The sequence below is a fragment of the Oncorhynchus keta genome, unplaced genomic scaffold (assembly GCF_023373465.1).
Source record: "Oncorhynchus keta strain PuntledgeMale-10-30-2019 unplaced genomic scaffold, Oket_V2 Un_contig_3157_pilon_pilon, whole genome shotgun sequence".
Taxonomy (NCBI): Eukaryota; Metazoa; Chordata; class Actinopteri; order Salmoniformes; family Salmonidae; genus Oncorhynchus; species Oncorhynchus keta.
Window position 1 is genome coordinate 320,624 of NW_026287106.1, and position 20,917 is coordinate 341,540.

General features: G+C 41.5%; 1 protein-coding gene across 2 annotated transcripts in view; it reads right to left on the minus strand.

Moving 5' to 3' along the window:
* The window catches only part of adamtsl3 (ADAMTS-like 3), a 156,895-nt gene that overhangs the window by 104,369 nt on the left and 31,609 nt on the right, over window positions 1-20,917 (minus strand). The gene's annotated exons all lie outside the window — the stretch shown is intronic.

Sequence of the window (20,917 nt, forward strand, 5' to 3'; positions counted from 1 at the left end):
ACACCCCCCCCTCCAACCAGGGGATAACATCTGATATCTACTGTAGAAACACCTTGTGACAGTCACGTTAACACCCCCCTCCCCCTCCAACCAGGTGATAACATCTGATATCTACTGTAGAAACACCTTGTGACAGTCACGTTAACACCCCCCTCCAACCAGGGGATAACATCTGATATCTACTGTAGAAACACCTTGTGACAGTCACGTTAACACCCCCCCCCCTCCAACCAGGGGATAACATCTGATATCTACTGTAGAAACACCTTGTGACAGTCACGTTAACACCCCCCTCCCCCTCCAACCAGGGGATAACATCTGATATCTACTGTAGAAACACCTTGTGACAGTCACGTTAACACCCCCCCCCCCCTCCAACCAGGGGATAACATCTGATATCTACTGTAGAAACACCTTGTGACAGTCACGTTAACACCCCCCCCCCTCCAACCAGGTGATAACATCTGATATCTACTGTAGAAACACCTTGTGACAGTCACGTTAACACCCCCTCCCCTCCAACCAGGTGATAACATCTGATATCTACTGTAGAAACACCTTGTGACAGTCACGTTAACACCCCCCCCCCCCTCCAACCAGGGGATAACATCTGATATCTACTGTAGAAACACCTTGTGACAGTCACGTTAACACCCCCTCCCCTCCAACCAGGTGATAACATCTGATATCTACTGTAGAAACACCTTGTGACAGTCACGTTAACACCCCCTCCCCTCCAACCAGGTGATAACATCTGATATCTACTGTAGAAACACCTTGTGACAGTCACGTTAACACCCCCTCCCCTCCAACCAGGGGATAACATCTGATATCTACTGTAGAAACACCTTGTGACAGTCACGTTAACACCCCCTCCCCTCCAACCAGGTGATAACATCTGATATCTACTGTAGAAACACCTTGTGACAGTCACGTTAACACCCCCTCCCCTCCAACCAGGTGATAACATCTGATATCTACTGTAGAAACACCTTGTGACAGTCACAGGTGATAACATCTTAACACACCCCTCCCCTCCAACCAGGTGATAACATCTGATATCTACTGTAGAAACACCTTGTGACAGTCACGTTAACACCCCCTCCCCTAACCCCTCCAACCAGGGGATAACATCTGATATCTACTGTAGAAACACCTTGTGACAGTCACGTTAACACCCCCCCCTCCAACCAGGGATAACATCTGATATCTACTGTAGAAACACCTTGTGACAGTCACGTTAACACCCCCTCCCCTCCAACCAGGGGATAACATCTGATATCTACTGTAGAAACACCTTGTGACAGTCACGTTAACACCCCCTCCCCTCCAACCAGGGGATAACATCTGATATCTACTGTAGAAACACCTTGTGACAGTCACGTTAACACCCCCTCCCCTCCAACCAGGGGATAACATCTGATATCTACTGTAGAAACACCTTGTGACAGTCACGTTAACACCCCCTCCCCTCCAACCAGGGGATAACATCTGATATCTACTGTAGAAACACCTTGTGACAGTCACGTTAACACCCCCTCCCCTCCAACCAGGGGATAACATCTGATATCTACTGTAGAAACACCTTGTGACAGTCACGTTAACACCCCCTCCCCTCCAACCAGGTGATAACATCTGATATCTACTGTAGAAACACCTTGTGACAGTCACGTTAACACCCCCCTCCAACCAGGTGATAACATCTGATATCTACTGTAGAAACACCTTGTTACAGTCACGTTAACACCCCCCTCCAACCAGGTGATAACATCTGATATCTACTGTAGAAACACCTTGTGACAGTCACGTTAACACCCCCCTCCAACCAGGGGATAACATCTGATATCTACTGTAGAAACACCTTGTGACAGTCACGTTAACACCCCCTCCCCCTCCAACCAGGGGATAACATCTGATATCTACTGTAGAAACACCTTGTGACAGTCACGTTAACACCCCCCTCCCCCTCCAACCAGGTGATAACATCTGATATCTACTGTAGAAACACCTTGTGACAGTCACGTTAACACCCCCCTCCAACCAGGTGATAACATCTGATATCTACTGTAGAAACACCTTGTGACAGTCACGTTAACACCCCCTCCCCTCCAACCAGGTGATAACATCTGATATCTACTGTAGAAACACCTTGTGACAGTCACGTTAACACCCCCTCCCCTCCAACCAGGTGATAACATCTGATATCTACTGTAGAAACACCTTGTGACAGTCACGTTAACACCCCCTCCCCTCCAACCAGGTGATAACATCTGATATCTACTGTAGAAACACCTTGTGACAGTCACGTTAACACCCCCTCCCCTCCAACCAGGGATAACATCTGATATCTACTGTAGAAACACCTTGTGACAGTCACGTTAACACCCCCTCCCCTCCAACCAGGGGATAACATCTGATATCTACTGTAGAAACACCTTGTGACAGTCACATTAACACCCCCTCCCCTCCAACCAGGTGATAACATCTGATATCTACTGTAGAAACACCTTGTGACAGTCACATTAACGTTAACCCCCCCCCCCTCCAACCAGGTGATAACATCTGATATCTACTGTAGAAACACCTTGTGACAGTCACATTAACACCCCCCCCCCTCCAACCAGGGGATAACATCTGATATCTACTGTAGAAACACCTTGTGACAGTCACGTTAACACCCCCCCCCCTCCAACCAGGGGATAACATCTGATATCTACTGTAGAAACACCTTGTGACAGTCACGTTAACACCCCCCTCCCCCTCCAACCAGGGGATAACATCTGATATCTACTGTAGAAACACCTTGTGACAGTCACGTTAACACCCCCCTCCCCCTCCAACCAGGGGATAACATCTGATATCTACTGTAGAAACACCTTGTGACAGTCACGTTAACACCCCCTCCCCCTCCAACCAGGGGATAACATCTGATATCTACTGTAGAAACACCTTGTGACAGTCACGTTAACACCCCCCCCCCTCCAACCAGGGGATAACATCTGATATCTACTGTAGAAACACCTTGTGACAGTCACGTTAACACCCCCCTCCCCCTCCAACCAGGGGATAACATCTGATATCTACTGTAGAAACACCTTGTGACAGTCACGTTAACACCCCCCTCCCCCTCCAACCAGGTGATAACATCTGATATCTACTGTAGAAACACCTTGTGACAGTCACATTAACACCCCCCTCCCCCTCCAACCAGGTGATAACATCTGATATCTACTGTAGAAACACCTTGTGACAGTCACGTTAACACCCCCTAACACCCCCCTCCAACCAGGTGATAACATCTGATATCTACTGTAGAAACACCTTGTGACAGTCACGTTAACACCCCCTCCCCTCCAACCAGGGGATAACATCTGATATCTACTGTAGAAACACCTTGTGACAGTCACGTTAACACCCCCTCCCCTCCAACCAGGGGATAACATCTGATATCTACTGTAGAAACACCTTGTGACAGTCACGTTAACACCCCCCTCCCCCTCCAACCAGGTGATAACATCTGATATCTACTGTAGAAACACCTTGTGACAGTCACGTTAACACCCCCTCCCCCTCCAACCAGGTGATAACATCTGATATCTACTGTAGAAACACCTTGTGACAGTCACGTTAACACCCCCCTCCCCCTCCAACCAGGTGATAACATCTGATATCTACTGTAGAAACACCTTGTGACAGTCACGTTAACACCCCCCTCCCCCTCCAACCAGGTGATAACATCTGATATCTACTGTAGAAACACCTTGTGACAGTCACGTTAACACCCCCTCCCCTCCAACCAGGTGATAACATCTGATATCTACTGTAGAAACACCTTGTGACAGTCACGTTAACACCCCCCAACCAGGGGATAACCTCCAACCAGGGGATAACATCTGATATCTACTGTAGAAACACCTTGTGACAGTCACGTTAACACCCCCCTCCCCCTCCAACCAGGGGATAACATCTGATATCTACTGTAGAAACACCTTGTGACAGTCACATTAACACCCCCCTCCCCCTCCAACCAGGTGATAACATCTGATATCTACTGTAGAAACACCTTGTGACAGTCACATTAACACCCCCTCCCCCTCCAACCAGGGGATAACATCTGATATCTACTGTAGAAACACCTTGTGACAGTCACGTTAACACCCCCCTCCCCCTCCAACCAGGTGATAACATCTGATATCTACTGTAGAAACACCTTGTGACAGTCACGTTAACACCCCCTCCCCTCCAACCAGGTGATAACATCTGATATCTACTGAAACACCTTGTGACAGAAACACCTTGTGACAGTCACGTTAACACCCCCCCCCCCCTCCAACCAGGGGATAACATCTGATATCTACTGTAGAAACACCTTGTGACAGTCACGTTAACACCCCCCTCCCCCTCCAACCAGGGGATAACATCTGATATCTACTGTAGAAACACCTTGTTATTGGGATGACTCACGTACCGGAGGCAGCTCTGCAGAGTGGTCACTAAGCCACAAAGTCATAAAATCCGATTTGAACCATAACCATAACCACACCGCTAACTCTAATGCCTAAACCAACCTTAAATGAAGACCAAAAAGCACATTTTTGTTTTAATACATTTTTACGATATAGCCAATGTTAACTTTGCATCTAGTGGAAGTTGCTCAGTTCTTCCTCCAGAGCAATATTCATGTCAGTGAAGGTCAACCTGTAGTAGTGACAGGGGTTAAAAAGAGCAGTATTATCGCTAACAGAACACTCCCATCGACTTGGATCCTTATGTATCAAGCGTTTCAGTAGGAGTTGGAGTGATGATCTAAGATCAGGTCCCTTCAGGTCCCTTCTCGCCTTCTCGCCATGTAATATTATTCATTCATTCATTCTGATCTACAAGGCAAAACTGATCCTAAATCTGCACTCCTACTATGAAACTCTTGATACATACAACACAGTGTGTGTGTTTGTGTGGTGCACACATATAAACCATGCTGTGAACCAATACAGCAGTATATACAGTGCATTCGGAAAGTATACAGACCCCTTCACGTATTTTGTTACGTTACAGCCTTATTCTAAAATGTTTTTTTTTAAACCTCATCAATCTACACACAATACATCATAATGACAAAGCAAAAACAGGTTTTTAGACATTTTTTCTCATTTATAACAAATATATCACAAATATCACATTTACATAATTATTCAGAACCTTTACTCAGTACTTTGAGAAGCCCCTTTGGTAGCAAATACAACTGCCAGTCTTCTTGGGTATGACGCTACAAGCTTTGGCACACCTTTCGTATTTGGGGAGTTTCTCCCATTCTTCTCTGTAGATCCTCTCAAGCTCTGTCAGGTTGGATGTCCCTCCAGAGATTTTTGATTGAGTTCAAGTCCGGGCTCTGGCTGGGCCACTCAAGGACATTCAGAGACTTGTCCCGAAGCCACTCCTGCGTTGTCTTGGCTATGTTCTTAAGGTCGTTGTCCTGTTGGAAGGTGAACCTTCATCCCAGTCTGAGGTCCTGAGTGCTCTGGAGCAGGTTTTCATCAAGGATCTGTCTGTACGTTGCTCTGTTCATCTTGCCCTCAATCCTGACTAGTCTCCCAGTTTCTGCTGCTGAAAATCTGTGGGGATGGTATCAGGTTTAATCCAGATGTGACACTTGGCATTCAGGCCAGGGCAGAGAGGGAGAGGGAGAAAGAGAGGGAGAGGGAGATGAAGAGAGAGAGAAAGAGAGAGCGAGAGAGAAAGATCGAGAGAAAGAGAAAGAGAAGAGCGAGAAAGAGAGAGAGAGAAAGAAGAGAGAGAGCGACAGAGAGTGAGAGAAAGAGAAAGAGAGAGAGAGAGAGAGAGAGAGAGAGAGAGAGAGAGAGAGAGAGAGAGAGAGAGAGAGGTAGACTGTCAGACCTCATTGTCAGATTCATCACTGTGCCTCCTCATCATCCTCTTTTGTCTAAAAATCTGTTTTCACTTTGTTATTATGGGGTAATGTGCGTAGATTGATGTGCGTACATTTTTATTTAAACATTTTAGAATAAGGCTGTAACATAACACAATGTGGAAAACGGAAAGGGTCTGAAGACTTTACGAAAGCACTGTATGTTTTAGTGTGCTGCAGTGAGGTAGTAGTGAGCACATCTACATGACTCCTAAAATGTCACAGCGTTTAATGTCATGTACAGCTAAAAATACACACACACACACACACACACACACACACACACACACACACACACACACACACACACACACACACACACACACACACACACACACACACACACACACACACACACACACACACACGCACACACACACACACGCACACACACACACACACACACACACACACACACACACACACACACACACACACACACACACACACACACACCACACACACGCACACACACACACACACACACACACACACACACACACACACACACACACACACACACACACACACACACACACACACACACACACACACACACACACACACACACACACACACACACACACACACACACACACACACACACTATCCAGCCTGATAAGCGTACGATAGACCTCTTTCATTTCAGTTGAACCTGTGCCAAATGTGTTCCCCTGCTAAAGTGCTGCCTTTTCAGACACTTGCCCTTTTCATAGTTTTTCTCCAAGCCTGTGGCTGAGAGGGGCGAGTCTTCTGTTCTAACGAGGCGAGAGGTTTATAGACAAGTGGAGTGCTAATGCTATTTTCCGCTGTTTGAGAAATCTATTTTTCCCTCTGGCAGCACTAGAACTACATCCCAAATGGTACCCTATTCCCTACATAGTGCACTGCTATTTATCAAAGCTCTATGGGCCCTGGTCTAAAGTAGTGCACTACATAGGGAATAGGGTGCCATTTGGGATGTAGTACTGGGACACTCCTTTTAACAATTAAGCACCGATGGACTCTCACCAAAATAATTATATATGGAAAGAGAATCGGTAAGTCTACGATTTTATTATGGTAATGAAAAGTCCATTCCACTTTTTCTGAGTTTGTACAATTGTCTGAAATGACAAATGAGTGAACAGTGAAACATGGATGTACTCTGTTATGAGCTTTGGTTTAGACTGATCTTTCATCGACTCGCCGATACATCCGAGTTCTTCTGACACTGGTGCTTTGGCTTAAAGCATATTCCAGACACAACGACTGATACACACTATTCACAATCAGAAATAAAGGATCACAATAAACGAACGTGCCATGTCATGTGTGTGTGTGTGTGTGTGTGTCTCACTGGGGAATATTACATTCCACTCAGACTCATAGTGTTGCTCTGAGGTTTAGTTATCCAGTGCTCAGTAGAGATACACCAAAATCTCAAAGGAAACAAAATCAATGTCCGAATCAGAGTGGAAACGCTCTCTGAATATTTAGACATTTTCCTTTGGTTGGGAATGCTGATGCAGTGAGTGTGCAGAGTGAGCTGTGAGGAATGAAGCAGCACTGCCAGTTCCTCATTAAGGGCTTTAACAGTAGATTAATAAAGAGGAGAGAGAATGACTCTATCCCGAGTCCAGAGCCCAGACACACACACACACACACACACAGCTCGCAAAAACACATACACTCTTGCAAGCAAGTTCACACGTACATACGCACGCGTTCCCACACACATATACACCTTCACACACACCTACACAAACAGGCCAAGAGTCCTTAGCCCCGGGTGCCATGGATCATCATCCAGCAAAATAAGGGCCTGTAGCGTCCAAACTACTAGAGAGGAAGAGGAAGCTGATGGGGAGAGAGATGGAGGAGGTAGAGAGAGAGAGTATAAAGAGAGAGAGTATAAAGAGAGAGAGAGTATAAAGAGAGAGAGTATAAAGAGAGAGAGAGTATAAAGAGAGAGAGAGAGTATAAAAGAGAGAGAGAGTATAAAGAGAGAGAGTATAAAGAGAGAGAGTATAAAGAGAAGGGAGTATAAAGAGAAGGGAGTATAAAGAGAGAGAGAGTATAAAAGAGAGAGAGAGAGTATAAAGAGAGAGAGTATAAAGAGAGAGAGAGTATAAAGAGAGAGAGAGAGAGAGAGAGAGAGTATAAAGAGAGAGAGAGTATAAAGAGAGAGAGAGTATAAAAAGAGAGAGAGTATAAAGAGAGAGAGAGTATAAAGAGAGAGAGTATAAAGAGAGAGAGAGTATAAAGAGAGAGAGTATAAAGAGAGAGAGTATAAAGAGAGAGAGTATAAAGAGAGAAAGAGTATAAAGAGAGAGAGAGTATAAAGAGAGAGAGAGTATAAAGAGAGAGAGTATAAAGAGAGTATAAAGAGAGAAAGTATAAAGAGAGAGAGTATAAAGAGAGAGAGAGTATAAAGAGAGAGAGAGTATAAAGAGAGAGAGTATAAAGAGAGAGAGAGTATAAAGAGAGAGAGAGTATAAAGAGAGTATAAAGAGAGAGAGTATAAAGAGAGAGAGAGTATAAAAGAGAGAGAGTATAAAGAGAGAGAGTATAAAGAGAGAGAGTATAAAGAGAGAAAGGATAAAGAGAGAAAGGATAAAGAGAGAGAGTATAAAGAGAGAGAGAGTATAAAGAGAGAGAGTATAAAAGAGAGAGTATAAAGAGAGAGAGAGTATAAAAGAGAGAGAGAGTATAAAGAGAGAGAGAGTATAAAGAGAGAGAGTATAAAGAGAGAGAGAGTATAAAGAGAGAGAGTATAAAGAGAGAGAGAGTATAAAGAGAGAGAGTATAAAAGAGAGAGAGAGTATAAAGAGAGAGAGAGTATAAAGAGAGAGAGAGTATAAAGAGAGAGAGTATAAAGAGAGAGAGTATAAAGAGAGAGAGTATAAAGAGAGAGAGTATAAAGAGAGAGAGAGTATAAAAGAGAGAGAGTATAAAAAGAGAGAGAGTATAAAGAGAGAGAGTATAAAGAGAGAGAGTATAAAGAGAGAGAGAGAGTATAAAGAGAGAGAGAGTATAAAGAGAGAGAGTATAAAAAGAGTATAAAGAGAGAGTATAAAGAGAGAGAGAGTATAAAGAGAGAGATAGTATAAAGAGAGTATAAAGAGAGAGTATAAAGAGAGAGAGAGTATAAAGAGAGAGAGTATAAAGAGAGAGAGTATAAAGAGAGAAAGGATAAAGAGAGAGAGTATAAAGAGAGAGAGAGTATAAAGAGAGAGAGAGTATAAAAGAGTAGAAGTATATAATGACTGTAAGAGTGGATAAAAGAGTAGCTAAAGGCATATAATTAGATTATTATAGTATAAAGAGAGAGAGAGAGTATAAAGAGAGAGAGTATAAAGAGAGAGAGTATAAAGAGAAGGGAGTATAAAGAGAAGGGAGTATAAAGAGAGAGAGAGAGTATAAAGAAGAGAGAGAGAGTATAAAGAGAGAGAGTATAAAGAGAGAGAGTATAAAGAGAGAGAGAGAGTATAAAGAGAGAGAGTATAAAAGAGAGAGAGTATAAAAGAGAGAGAGAGTATAAAGAGAGAGAGTATAAAGAGAGAGAGAGTATAAAGAGAGAGAGAGTATAAAGAGAGAGAGTATAAAGAGAGAGAGAGTATAAAGAGAGAGAGTATAAAGAGAGAGAGTATAAAGAGAGAGAGTATAAAGAGATAAAAGAGTATAGTATAAAGAGAGAGAGTATAAAGAGAGGGAGTATAAAAGAGAGAGAGTATAAAGAGAGAGGGAGTATAAAGAGAGAGAGTATAAAGAGAGTATAAAGAGAGAAAGTATAAAGAGATAGAGAGTATAAAGAGAGAGAGAGTATAAAGAGAGAGAGAGTATAAAGAGAGAGAGTATAAAGAGAGAGAGAGTATAAAGAGAGAGAGTATAAAGAGATAGAGAGTATAAAGAGAGAGAGTATAAAGAGAAGGGAGTATAAAGAGAGAGAGTATAAAGAGAGAGAGTATAAAGAGAGAGAGAGAGTATAAAGAGAGTATAAAGAGAGAGAGAGTATAAAGAGAGTATAAAGAGAGAGTATAAAGAGAGAGAGAGTATAAAGAGAGAGAGTATAAAGAGAGAGAGTATAAAGAGAGAAAGGATAAAGAGAGAGAGTATAAAGAGAGAGAGTATAAAGAGAGAGAGAGTATAAAGAGAGAGAGTATAAAGAGAGAGAGTATAAAAGAGAGAGAGTATAAAGAGAGAGAGTATAAAGAGAGAGAGTATAAAGAGAGAGAGAGTATAAAGAGAGAGAGTATAAAGAGAGAGAGGGTATAAAGAGAGAGAGTATAAAGAGAGAGAGAGTATAAAGAGAGAGAGAGTATAAAGAGTAGAGAGTATAAAGAGAGAGAGAGTATAAAAAGAGAGAGTATAAAGAGAGAGAGAGTATAAAAAGAGAGAGTATAACGAGAGAGTATAAAGAATAGAGAGTATGAAGAGAGAGAGAGTATAAAGAGAGAGTATAAAGAGAGTATAAAGAGAGAGAGTATAAAGAGAGAGTATAATGAGAGAGAGAGAGTATAAAGAGAGAGAGAGTATAAAAAGAGAGAGTATAACGAGAGAGTATAAAGAGAGTATAAAGAGAGAGAGAGTATAAAAAGAGAGAGTATAACGAGAGAGTATAAAGTATAGAGAGTATGAAGAGAGAGAGAGTATAAAGAGAGAGTATAAAGAGAGTATAAAAGAGAGAGAGATAATAGTATAAAGAGAGAGTATAACTGGACATCCATATTAAAATAGAGAGAGAGAGTCCATATTAAAATAATAGAAAATATTGATAATATGGACATCCATATTAAAATACAGAAAACTTAATAAAGTCAGCCATCCATAATTAATGGAGTATAAAGAGAGAGAGAGTATAAAGAGAGAGAGAGTATAAAAAGAGAGAGTATAACGAGAGAGTATAAAGAGAGTATAAAGAGAGAGAGAGTATAAAAAGAGAGAGTATAACGAGAGAGTATAAAGTATAGAGAGTATGAAGAGAGAGAGAGTATAAAGAGAGAGTATAAAGTGAGTATAAAGTGAGAGAGAGTATAAAGAGAGCGTATAACGAGAGAGAGAGAGTATAAAGGGAAAGAAAGGGAGAAACAGTAGAGCCTCCCCAACAATCTGATGACTGTCAGAGTGCTCTGCTCTCCTCTGCCAGCTTCTCAATGGGACCTGGAGGTAGCCTACATGTCACTGTGACCCACCGTGAATTATTGGCGAGACGCTCTTTATTAGAGAGAACATAACGCGCTTGGATTGAGTTACCCTGAGATTTGGTCAAACAGCCTCTTAAAAGGAACAAGCACGATGCTGTGAAAACGTCTAACTCTGCCCGTCGAAACAAAAGTCCCAGTACTTCTTTGTCGGGAACTCGGACTCCAACTGTTTGAGCTCTTTGTTCCGAGCGAGGGGGAATTCTTGGAAGAGGAGAAGTGACTTAAGTGCGACTGGCAGACCCAGGCAGAGCGAATGCTGACGACTGGCGCTGTCCAACAACAATATAAATGTCTCTTTCCACTGCATAAGGCTCAGCTTCGTCCATATTAGTGGGCAGCTACAAAGACAGCCTTGTGCTGGTAGTAGCTAGTAGAGGACAGAAGGTTTCTAGACAGTATAGACATACTGATACTGTGGCTCATGGTAATAATAATATTATATATGGACAGTTATGGCTGGGGTTTGACACGATCAAACACAACTAGGGTTAGGACCTAGTAATGGTCTAATGGGGTCAGCCAGGACCTAGTAATGGTCTAATGGGGTCAGCCAGGACCTAGTAATGGTCTAATGGGGTCAGCCGGGGCCTAGTAATGGTCTAATGGGGTCAGCCAGGACCTAGTAATGGTCTAATGGGGTCAGCCAGGGCCTAGTAATGGTCTAATGGGGTCAGCCAGGACCTAGTAATGGTCTAATGGGGTCAGCCAGGACCTAGTAATGATCTAATGGGGTCAGCCAGGACCTAGTAATGGTCTAATGGGGTCAGCCAGGGCCTAGTAATGGTCTAATGGGGTCAGCCAGGACCTAGTAATGGTCTAATGGGGTCAGCCGGGGCCTAGCAATGGTCTAATGTGGTCAGCCAGGACCTAGTAATGGTCTAATGGGGTAAGCCAGGACCTAGTAATGGTCTAATGGGGTCAGCCGGGGCCTAGTAATGGTCTAATGGGGTCAGCCAGGACCTAGTAATGGTCTAATGGGGTCAGCCAGGACCTACTATTTTTGGTCAGGTCACATTGTCAGGAAAACATCAAACCCTGATAATATGTCTTGGACATTGATATTAAAATAAATGGAAAACTACTAACCCTGATAATATGTCTTGGACATCCATATTAAAATAGATGGAAAACTACTAACCCTGATAATATGTCTTGGACATCCATATTAAAATAGATAGAAAACTACTAACCCTGATAATATGTCTTGGACATCCATATTAAAATAGATAGAAAACTACTAACCCTGATAATATGTCTTGGACATCCATATTAAAATAGATAGAAAACTACTAACCCTGATAATATGTCTTGGACATCCATATTAAAATACATAGAAAACTAAAATAGATAGAAAACTAACCCTGATAATATGTCTTGGACATCCATATTAAAATACATAGAAAACATACTAACCCTGATAATATGTCTTGGACATCCATATTAAAATAGATAGAAAACTACTAACCCTGATAATATGTCTTGGACATCCATATTAAAATAGATAGAAAACTACTAACCCTGATAATATGTCTTGGACATCCATATTAAAATAGATAGAAAACTACTAACCCTGATAATATGTCTTGGACATCCATATTAAAATAGATAGAAAACTACTAACCCTGATAATATGTCTTGGACATCCATATTAAAATACATAGAAAACTACTAACCCTGATAATATGTCTTGGACATCCATATTAAAATAGATAGAAAACTACTAACCCTGATAATATGTCTTGGACATCCATATTAAAATAGATAGAAAACTACTAACCCTGATAATATGTCTTGGACATCCATATTAAAATAGATAGAAAACTACTAACCCTGATAATATGTCTTGGACATCCATATTAAAATAGATAGAAAACTACTAACCCTGATAATATGTCTTGGACATCCATATTAAAATAGATAGAAAACTACTAACCCTGATAATATGTCTTGGACATCCATATTAAAATAGATAGAAAACTACTAACCCCCTTGATTAAAATATGTCTTGGACATCCATATTAAAATACATAGAAAACTACTAACCCTGATAATATGTCTTGGACATCCATATTAAAATACATAGAAAACTACTAACCCTGATAATATGTCTTGGACATCCATATTAAAATAGATAGAAAACTACTAACCCTGATAATATGTCTTGGACATCCATATTAAAATACATAGAAAACTACTAACCCTGATAATATGTCTTGGACATCCATATTAAAAAATAGAAAATAACCCTGAAAACTGGACATCCATATTAAAATAGATAGAAAACTACTAACCCTGATAATATGTCTTGGACATCCATATTAAAATAGAAAATAGAAAACTGGACATCCATATTAAAATAGATAGAAAACCCTGATAATATGTCTTGGACATCCATATTAAAATAGATAGAAAACTACTAACCCTGATAATATGTCTTGGACATCCATAAAATTAGAAAAAATACCCTGATAATATGTCTTGGACATCCATATTAAAAACTAGAAAACTAACCCTGATAATATGTCTTGGACATCCATATTAAAATAGATAGAAAATAACCCTGATAATATGTCTTGGACATCCATATTAAAATAGATAGAAAACTACTAACCCTGATAATATGTCTTGGACATCCATATTAAAATACATAGAAAACTACTAACCCTGATAATATGTCTTGGACATCCATATTAAAATAGATAGAAAACTACTAACCCTGATAATATGTCTTGGACATCCATATTAAAATAGATAGAAAACTGGACACTAAAATACATGATAATATGTCTTGGACATCCATATTAAAATAGATAGAAAACTACTAACCCTGATAAAAATCCATATTAAAATAGATAGAAAACTACTAACCCTGATAATATGTCTTGGACATCCATATTAAAATAGATAGAAAACTACTAACCCTGATAATATGTCTTGGACATCCATATTAAAATAGATAGAAAACTACTAACCCTGATAATATGTCTTGGACATCCATATTAAAATAGATAGAAAACTACTAACCCTGATAATATGTCTTGGACATCCATATTAAAATAGATAGAAAACTACTAACCCCTGATAAAATATGTCTGATAATATGGACATCCATATTAAAATAGATAGAAAACTACTAACCCTGATAATATGTCTTGGACATCCATATTAAAATAGATAGAAAAATAACCCTGATAATATGTCTTGGACATCCATATTAAAAAATAGAAAACTACTAACCCTGATAATATGTCTTGGACATCCATATTAAAATAGATAGAAAACTACTAACCCTGATAATATGTCTTGGACATCCATATTAAAATAGATAGAAAACTACTAACCCTGATAATATGTCTTGGACATCCATATTAAAATAGATAGAAAACTACTAACCCTGATAATATGTCTTGGACATCCATATTAAAATAGATAGAAAACTACTAACCCTGATAATATGTCTTGGACATCCATATTAAAATAGATAGAAAACTACTAACCCTGATAATATGTCTTGGACATCCATATTAAAATAGATAGAAAACTACTAACCCTGATAATATGTCTTGGACATCCATATTAAAAAATAGATAAGATAAAAACTACTAACCCTGATAATATGTCTTGGACATCCATATTAAAATAGATAGAAAAACTACTGATAATAACATCCTGATAATATGTCTTGGACATCCATATTAAAATAGATAGAAAACTACTAACCCTGATAATATGTCTTGGACATCCATATTAAAATAGATAGAAACTACTAACCCTGATAATATGTCTTGGACATCCATATTAAAATAGATAGAAAACTACTAACCCTGATAATATGTCTTGGACATCCATATTAAAATAGATAGAAACTACTAACCCTGATAATATGTCTTGGACATCCATATTAAAATAGATAGAAAACTACTAACCCTGATAATATGTCTTGGACATCCATATTAAAATAGATAGAAAACTACTAACCCTGATAATATGTCTTGGACATCCATATTAAAATAGATAGAAACTACTAACCCTGTTAACATGTCTTGGACATCTAAAATTGATAGACATTTTATTTAGAGGTAAACTGTAAATACTATGCCGAAGTTCAATAGAATGCAGTGTTTTCCCTCCTAAATATGCTGAATAATCCCAGGCATCGACAGCTGTACTGTACAGTACAAACCCAATGTCACTGTTAGAATCAAAAAGAAAGGAGGATCAGGGCACTCTTCATATGGTCCTTCTGTAGCTCAGTTGGTAGAGCATGGCGCTTGTAACGCCAGGGTAGTGGGTTCGATTAACCCCGGGACCACCCATACGTAGAATGTATGCACACATGACTGTAAGTCGCTTTGGATAAAAGCGTCCGCTAAATGGCATATATTATTATTATTATTATATTATTCATATAATTCATTAAAATGCCTTTATTTCTATGGCATGTTCAATGGGAACACAGTTTAAAAATTGACGCGTTTCGGCTGCACTATCGCTGCTAATTCAACTAAATGTACAGTACACACCCAATTTATTTTTGTATTTTTATTTCACCTTTATTTAACCAGGTAGGCTAGTTGAGAACAAGTTCTCATTTACAACGACATGGCCAAGATAAAGCATAGCAGTGCGACAAAAACAACAACACATGGAATAAACAAACATACAGTCAGTAATACAATAGAAAAATTATATATACAGTCTGTGAAAATGAGGTAGGATAAGGGAGGTAAGGCAATAAGTAGGCCATGGTGGCGAAGTAATTACAATTTAGCAATTAAACACTGGAGTGATAGATGTGCAGAAAATGAATGTGCAAGTAGAGATACTGGGGTGCAAAGGAGCAAAATAAATAAATAACAGTATGGGGATGAGGTTGTTGGATGGGCTATTTACAGATGGGCTATTTACAGATGGACTATGTACAGATGTAGTGATCTGTGAGCTGCTCTGACAGCTGGTGCTTAAAGTTAGTGAGGGAGATACGAGTCTCCAGCTTCAGTGATTTTTGCAGTTCGTTCCAGTCATTGGCAGCAGAAAACTGGAAGTAAAGGTGGCCAAAGGAGGAATTGGCTTTGGGGGTGACCAGGGAGATATACCTGCTGGAGCGCGTGCTATGGGTGGGTGCTGCTATGTTGACCAGTGAGCTGAGGTAAGGCGGGGCTTGACGTAGTAAAGACTTACAGATGACCTGGAGCCAGTGGGTTTGGCGACAAATATGAAGCGAGGGCCAGCCAGCGAGAGCATACAGGTTGCAGTGGTGGGTGGTATATGGGGCTTTGGTGACAAAACGGATGGCACTGTGATAGACTGCATCCAATTTGCTGCGTAGAGTGTTGGAGGCTATTTTGTAAAGGACCTCGCCGAAGTCGAGGATTGGTAGGATAGTCAGTTTTACGAGGATATGTTTGGCAGCATGAGTGAAGGATGCTTTGTTGTGAAATAGGAAGCTGATTCTAGGTTTAATTTTGGATTGGAGATGCTTAATGTGATTCTGGAAGGAGTTTACAGTCTAGCCAGACACCTAGGTATTTGTAGTTGTCCACGTATTCTAAGTCAGAACCGTCCAGAGTAGTGATGCTGGACGGGCGGGCAGGTGCAGACAGTGATCGGTGGAAGAGCATGCATTTAGATTTACTTGCATTTAAGAGCAGTTGGAGGCCACGGAAGGAGAGTTGTATGGCATTGAAGCTCGTCTGGAGGTTTGTTAACACAGTGTCCAAAGAAGGGCCAGAAGTATACAGAATGGTGTTGTCTGTGTAGAGGTGGATCAGAGAATCACCAGCAGCAAGAGCGACATCATTTATGTATACAGAGAAGAGAGTCAGCCCGAGAATTGAACACTGTGGCACCCCCATAGAGACTGCCAGAGGTCCGGACAACAGGCCCTCCGATTTGACACACTGAACTCTGTCTGAGAAGTAGTTGGTGAACCAGGTGAGGCAGTCATTTGAGAAACCAACCCAAATGTCACTGTTAGTTCAACTAAATGTGCAGTACATACCCAATGTCACTGTTAGTTCAACAAAATGTACAGTACAAACCCAATGTCACTGTTAGTTCAACTAAATGTACAGTACATACCCAATGTCACTGTTAGTTCAACTAAATGTACAGTACATACCCAATGTCACTGTTAGTTCAACTAAATGTACAGTACATACCCAATGTCACCGTTAGTTCAACTACTTTGAGCTCATACAATCACAATACTACAGTACTTTCTGGAGTTTTCCAATTTGCTCCCAAAGTGAGTGTTTTACAATGTTTTACCTTTATTTAACTAGGCAAGTCAGACAAGAACAAATTCTTATTTTACAATGACGGCCTACCCTGGCCAAACCCTAACCCGGACGATGCTGGGCCAATTGTGCACCGGCCTATGGGACTACCAATCATGGCTGGTTGTGATACAGCCCGGGATCAAACCAGGGTCTGTAGTGACGCCTCTAGCACTGGGATGCAGTGCCATAGACCAGACACTACTGCTTGACCAAACACCCATTGGCCAGTGCTATAGGTATGTGACAGATACTGTAAAAACCCACCAACAATTAAAAGACTGATCTAAATATTTACATGGTCACTTGAAGTTATTTCTAATAGCAAGGCTTTTTGAGGGAGCGAGCCATGTTCATTTCCACTCGCCAGCGCATGTCAAACCATGTTAATTTCCACTCTCCAGCGCATGCCAAACCATGTTCATTTCCACTCGCCAGCGCATGTCAAACCATGTTAATTTCCACTCTCCAGCGCATGCCAGACCATGTTAATTTCCACTCTCCAGCGCATGCCAGACCATGTTAATTTCCACTCTCCAGCGCATGCCAGACCATGTTAATTTCCACTCGCCAGCGCATGTCAAACCATGTTAATTTCCACTCTCCAGCGCATGCCAGACCATGTTAATTTCCACTCTCCAGCGCATGCCAAACCATGTTAATTTCCACTCGCCAGCGCATGCCAAACCATGTTCATTTCCACTCTCCAGCGCATGCCAAACCATGTTGATTTCCACTCTCCAGCGCATGCCAAACCATGTTAATTTCCACTCGCCAGCGCATGCCAAACCATGTTCATTTCCACTCTCCAGCGCATGCCAAACCATGTTCATTTCCACTCTCCAGCGCATGTCAAACCATGTTAATTTCCACTCGCCAGCGCATGCCAGACCATGTTAATTTCCACTCGCCAGCGCATGTCAAACCATGTTAATTTCCACTCTCCAGCGCATGCCAAACCATGTTAATTTCCACTCTCCAGCGCATGCCAAACCATGTTAATTTCCACTCGCCAGCGCATGCCAAACCATGTTCATTTCCACTCTCCAGCGCATGCCAAACCATGTTCATTTCCACTCTCCAGCGCATGCCAAACCATGTTCATTTCCACTCTCCAGCGCATGCCAAACCATGTTCATTTCCACTCTCCAGCGCATGCCAAACCATGTTCATTTCCACTCTCCAGCGCATGCCAAACCATGTTCATTTCCACTCTCCAGCGCATGCCAAACCATGTTCATTTCCACTCTCCAGCGCATGCCAAACCATGTTCATTTCCACTCTCCAGCGCATGTCAAACCATGTTCATTTCCACTCTCCAGCGCATGTCAAACCATGTTCATTTCCACTCTCCAGCGCATGCCAAACCATGTTCAATTCCACTCTCCAGCGCATGTCAAACCATGTTCAATTCCACTCTCCAGCGCATGCCAAACCATGTTCATTTCCACTCTCCAGCGCATGCCAAACCATGTTCATTTCCACTCTCCAGCGCATGTCAAACCATGTTAATTTCCACTCTCCAGCGCATGCCAAACCATGTTCATTTCCACTCTCCAGCGCATGTCAAACCATGTTAATTTCCACTCTCCAGCGCATGCCAAACCATGTTCATTTCCACTCTCCAGCGCATGTCAAACCATGTTCATTTCCACTCTCCAGCGCATGTCAAACCATGTTCATTTACACTCTCCAGCGCATGTCAAACCATGTTCATTTACACTCTCCAGCGCATGCCAAACCATGTTCATTTACACTCTCCAGCGCATGTCAAACCATGTTCATTTACACTCTCCAGCGCATGCCAAACCATGTTCATTTACACTCTCCAGCGCATGCCAAACCGTGTTCATTTGAGGAATGTGATACAATACCTCAGCTGGAAGGCCAATAAATTGAGTATGCAAATAAATTTGGTGCCAATATCTACTTAATTAACCTTTAAAGACGTGTGGAAATGCTAAGCTGTACGGGAAATAGCCAAGAGCATCTTAACAAAATGTTAGTTTGTCAGATGTTTTTTACACCTCAAAAGTAGTAATGTTGAGATGTCCCATGCCATCTATTGTGTAGATCCAGCCATATGCCTCATTCCAAAATGAATCGAAACCTTTTCAATGTTTGATTTCACCAAGACCTAAAATACTCCTGTAGTGTATTCCATGAAGCTGACCACAATAGCCATTTACCAGGAAAAGGCCGACCTTCAAGTCAACATTTCTCAACTCTTTGAAACATGGAACTCAGTCCTGTTTACAGTAACCAGTGCTTGGCAGACTGGAATGCAATAATTTAATTTAATTCACAAACCACACATTTTTCTAGTAAAAACATAGCTATTTTACATGGTATTTAATATCCCTAACCACCTCCAAGCAAACCAGAATGCAGTTATCACGTGAGAAAAAACATAATAGTGACAGACAAAATGCAGTCATGATTTTAATCTCCACACATTACATTTTATGAAAAGCCCACACACAAAAAATGCCTCCATTGTGAAGCTTACACTGGATAGCTCCACCTGTGGACAGTCTAAGCCAGATGGCATAGTAGTATCCCAGCTTTGATAAATAAACTGTGTGAGCCATAACACTTATTAACACCAAGACAGATCATTAACCAAGGCCAGACCTGGGACAGAACATTAACCCAGACCAGACCTGGGACAGAACACTAACCCAGACCAGACCTGGGACAGAACACTAACCCAGACCAGACCTAATATAAACATAACCCAGACCAGATATACAGAACATATGCCAGACCAGACCTTGGGACGGAACACTTAAGTCATGTGTGCAGACCAGACCTGGGACAGAACATTAACCCAGACCAGACCTGGGACAGAACACTAACCCAGACCAGACCTGGTACAGAACACTAACCCAGACCAGACCTGGGACAGAACACTAACCCAGACCAGACCTGGGACAGAACACTAACCCAGACCAGACCTGGGACAGAACATTGACCCAGACCAGACCTGGTACAGAACACTAACCCAAACCAGACCTGGTACAGAACAGTAACCCAGACCAGACATAGGGCAGAACAGTAACCCAGACCAGACCTGGGACAGAACACTAACCCAGACCAGACCTGGTACAGAACACTAACCCAGACGAGACCTGGGACAGAACACTGACCCAGACCAGACATAGGGCAGAACACTAACCCAGGCTAGACCTGAGACAGAACACTAACCCAGGCTAGACCTGGGACAGAACACTAACCCAGGCCAGACCTGTGACAGAACACTAACCCAGGCTAGACCTGAGACAGAACACTAACCCATGCCAGAACACTAACCCAAAATAGACCTGGGACCGAACACAAACCCAGACCAGACCTGAGACAGAAAACTAACCCAGACCAGACCTGAGACAGGGCTCAGGACTTGAGGGATTGAGGGCCATTGGGGGCGATACTATATTAATGGCCAGAGAAAAGAGGGAGAAATAGTGTATTTGAACAAGCATTGTGAACCTTGTTGGTAAGGGATATTTACATGGGCCTGGAAGAAG